This window comes from Manacus vitellinus, unplaced genomic scaffold, assembly GCF_001715985.3.
Source record: "Manacus vitellinus isolate BGI_N305 unplaced genomic scaffold, ASM171598v3 scaffold_11_pilon, whole genome shotgun sequence".
Classification (NCBI taxonomy): domain Eukaryota; kingdom Metazoa; phylum Chordata; class Aves; order Passeriformes; family Pipridae; genus Manacus; species Manacus vitellinus.
In genome coordinates, this window is record NW_021938895.1 from 6,366,148 (window position 1) to 6,370,988 (window position 4,841).

The window sequence follows — 4,841 nt, forward strand, 5'->3', positions numbered from 1 at the left end:
GACATGCGGGCTTTTACTTAAGCATTGACAGCTACTCTGTTTTGAACAAAGTGAACATGAATCTAAAAACCAGCCAGCGTTATCTCTGGCTTTGCCACTCCACAGCTATTCACATTCAGGTACATGAAGTGATGCCATTAGTTACTCTTGTTGTGTTACAATGACCTGGGGACCAAAGCTGTCCTGCTGGTGAAACAAGTCTTCAGCTGACACCTGCCTGGCCATTCTAGCACAGACTTAGTAAAGCATTTCCACAGGAGACATTTCTTTCTTGGGACAAGTTCATGATGATCTGTGTTGCAGGGCTGCCCATTCCACTTGCTGACACCTCCTCCCATGCATTTCCTTTAAACCCCTTGCAGAATAGCTTCTTTGGAAAAGCTGATAATGTCTACAGGAGCAATAACCATGTGTGTAACTGAAAGGCAAGTCTGCATTTTAGAACAGTAGTATAGAAATGAGTAATTCCAAAAATGAGATTAGTTACAAAATGTATGATAATTCTACTGTGAATTTTCTGTTGGTCCTAAACTGCTCTCATGTGCACAAGCTCACTGTGTCACCCCTGTTGCTACCTAGTCCCTAAAAAACCCAGAATAGATAGTCTTCCTTGAAGAAACTTACAGTTGCACAGACAGACAGGAGGAAACAAATAGAAATACTACAATTTTGAGCAATAAAGCAGATTGGGACTTTCAGTACACTGAGAGTCTGGCTGTTGTCAAATGGGTTTATGGGAATCACACTAAAGGAACGGCTTTTTGTACCAGTTTTGTCTTAAATGAGACATTTGGAGGATGCTAACTAACTCAGAATTCTTCCCACATGTGGGATAAAAAAGCTTAAAATGTGTAGTTTTAAACATTAAATGGATGCAGTTGCAAAACATGGGTCAAATGTTTCTGTATCAGAAGAGAGGGCTGAGACAGGAATAAGCTGTGAAGATTGAGGGAATTCAGACAACAGTACCAGTACAACGAGATGCAGCAGGATCCGAGTTAACGAACATGCTACATGGTCAAAAGCAACAGAAGATCAGCCCTGAGGCAGCACAGTGAATGGCTGTGGCAGGGAAAGGCTGTGTTTGTGAAGCAATAGTGGGGTACTGTGAAGGTGGTAGGTAGGTAGTTAACTGCTGCTGTTATTTCAGAGAACTGAGGGGTTTACACATTTATGATTACTCCTCTTAAGCCGAAGGATGACAGTTAGACTGGGGCTTAGACTGGGAGTAGTTAGACTCGGGAGGATCATTAAATCCCTTCCAACCCAAACCATTCTATGCTTCTATGACTTGAAGGCCAGCAAGGCCATTAAGCAGAAGATCTGAGACAAAGATGGTGAATTCTTCCAGGCAGAACAGCCCAGCTGCAGCAGAGGGCAGCCTAAGTAGGCTGCTGATTTTGGGGACTCTCTCCAAGGAAGTCAGACCTGTGAATCTTGAGCAAAGGAATCAAATCTGGGTGCTCTCCAGTCCTAGGAGTGAAGGGTGTTGCACACTTTGTTTTAAAAGAGTGCAAGCTTTTGTAGGGACCTGCGTCTTTTGTGAATATGATTGGAGAAGGTCTACCACATCTTGTTTCATTTTCATGGAGGAATACTTTTCAATATTTTCAGTTAATACACGTCAATTACTTGATGCCCAGCTAGATCTAACAGCACTGTCTGTCAAAACTGCTGGGGAACATGAATGTCGTGGCATAGCAGGATAAATTCTGTTCATGTACAGAGGTTTAGGTCTTCAGTTCATGGCTTTAGAAAATGTAGACTTCTTCAGGATTAGCTGCTAGCTGAGTGGGGATGGTTAGGGCTGCAGCTTTCAGTTTCTGTGACTGCTCCTCAGTTAAGTACCTTACCCAAGGTCTCAGAGGAAGACTGTGAAGGAAGGCAAAAGCATCCAGACTTTCTGTATCCTTGGCTACTTTTTTAAACTGTAGACTGTGTATTTGTTTAGTATTTTTCATTGAGGATGTTTATTCACAGGAAAAACAAAGCATAACTGTGTTAATGGAGTTTATTTAAAACTTGCAAAGTGTAAGCAGAGCCCAGTCAGCTGTTAACACCTCCTTAAAAAAAGGAATAGCTAGGAGAAGGATTTTGTTATGGAGTGATACCAACTAAAACTATCTAAACTATTAAGTACTTTCAAAGTTTCCACTCAGAACAAAGGTAAGACAGAAAGACTTTTCTTGAACTATTTTAGTGTGAGCCAAAAACTTTAGTGCCATTATTAAATAGTGAGGTGTGTGGTGGAGGAATTTTTTTTGTTTTAATTTTTTTTTGAAGAATACTTTAGAAAATATCTAACTAACTGTATTTATCAGTTAGTGCAATCCCAAACTGATTGCACTTAAACATTTTTCTGGTTCATGATCAGACTGGGTTTTTCAGTAGTGAGAAGCAGACTGGTGTAGAAGTTGCTCAAGTTTATGATCACAGAATCACAGAATATTCTGAGTTGGAAGGGACCCACAAGGATCATCGAGTCCAGCTCTTAAGTGAATGGCCCATACAGCGATCAGACCTCCGATCCTGGCATTATTAGCCCCATGCTCTAACCAACTGAGCTAATTATGCTTATCAAATGCATGTTGAGTTCTTCCTGAACACTTGATGCTTTATACAAACACTGATTAGAATTATTGAGGGCAAATACGGTCTCCAGAAGGGTCAGAGCTGGAGAGATGGTGTAATATAGACCAGCTGCTGTAAGTGTTCAGGATGCCAAGAGCATAACAGGGTTTCCTTCAGTCCCAGCTGGTCTGCATGAAGGGAAGAGCTGGTTTGGAGGCTGTGACTTAGAGACTTTCCCTTCTCTGTAAGCAAAGGAATTGGCTTTTCAGCCCTGCAGCCCCTCTGGAGACAGCCCTAAGGCAGTAGTGGGATAAGACACTGGGGATCAAGCAAGCAGTAGCCGGGTATTTGGCTGAAATCTGGGTGTTTAGCTGACTAATATTAGGCTGAACAAATCATTTCTTGCAGAAATGTTTCTATCTTTATCGGGAACTGGGAACTTTCATGTTTTTAACCGTGTCTATAAATACTGAAAACAGTGAGGATTTTCTCCTTTGAGACATCTCTATTTTTAAGAACACAGTTGGTAGTTACAGACATATCATCTCCACAACTGCTGTGCCAGCAGTAGCACCAGTACAGGTGCTATTCCTGCACCTCAGCTCTCCCGTTCTCACCCTGCTGTACCCAGGACTCACTGTCTGCCTGACTCCTGTCTGCCTACAGAACAAGGGGTTGTCAGCACTGAGCTGTGCAGTGGCCACAGGACTGAGAGCCTGGTTTTGTCTGAAGATTTGAGCTGTGTATAGCATCTGTGTGCTATTTCCTGCAATGGAGCACTCTCTAACCAGGCTCTTGAAGAAATGGTAAAAAGGCAAAATAGGGGATTTTCTTGTAAAACATGTATTTTAAAATGTTGCTGACATGTAGAGATCCTTCTAATTTTAGGGGCTGATGAATAAGCAGAATTTATGTTCACATTGAGTGAGGTTATCAAGACCCATGCTGGCAGTGTTTACCAGCACCAGAACTGTATTTACTAACAGCATCGCTCAGCTGTACTAGTGGCCCATCTTTAACTTTCTTTAGGAAAGGGAATAATTGACTCTTTGCCCAAAATCACCACTCAGTAACTATTGGCACTGCAGTTAATTTACAGCTATGGGGATGCATTTCTGTTTATTGTACCAACACAGTAACACACACACACAACCCCCCTCTGTGGGTGGTGCTGGGCACAGGGCTCTCAGGACCCCTCAACCAAGCCTCTCCTCCCCTTTGTCTCCCAGCCTCAGGCCCTTGAGCAGGCTCTGCCTTCCATTGCCACCCTTCCCCAAAGGCCTAAAATCAGAGAATCACAGAATTGTTAGGGTTAGAAGGGACCTCTGGAGATCCCTAGTCCAATCCCTCTGCCAAGGCGCAGTCACCTAGAGTAGGTGACGCAGGGAGGTGTCCAGGTGTATTTAGAATGTCTCCAGAGACTCCATGCCCTCCCAGGGCAGCCTGTTCCAGTGCTCTGCCATGCTCAGCATAAAAAAGTTCTTCCTCATGTTGAGGTGAAGCTTCTTGTGTTTTTGTTTATGGCCATTGCTCCTCATCATGTTGCTGGGCACCATTGAAAAGAGTCTGGCACCATTCTGGGACTTGAGACTGGAGAAGACTGAGGGAGGAGACCTCACTGTGGTCTTCAACATCCTCACGAGGGGAAGCAGAGGGGGAGGCAGATACCGATCTCTTCATACTGATCTCTTCACTCTCGTGATCAGTGACAGGATTTGAGGCAAAGGCATGAAGCTGAGCCAGGGGAGTTTTAGGTTGGATATCAGGAAAAGGATTTTCACCCAGAAGGTGGCTGAGCACTGGAAGAGGCTCCCCAAGGAAGTGGTCACCGCACCAGGCCTGCCAGAGTTCGGGAAGCATTTGGGAAATGCTCTAAAGGCACATGGTGTGAATCTTGCAGCGTCCTGAGCAGGGCCAGGAGTTGGACTCGATGATACTGATGGGTCCTTCCAACTCAGCATATTCTGTGATTCTCTGATCATCTTGGCACCTGCCTTTGACATTATTTATATGCATTAACGAGATCCCCTCTCCGTTTCCTGCTCTCTAGACAGAAAAGGCCCAGCTCCCACAGTGTCTCCTCATAAGACAGATGCTTCAATCCCCTCGTCGTCTTTGCGACCTCCGCTGGACCCTCTCCGGTAAGTCCTTGTCTTTCTTGTACTGAGGAGCCCAGAACTGGGTACAGTAAGTGAAAGTGAGAAGAAACACACAGACAAACACCAAGCCCCGTTTTGTGCGGCGGGAGGAACAGGGAACAGGCACAGGGA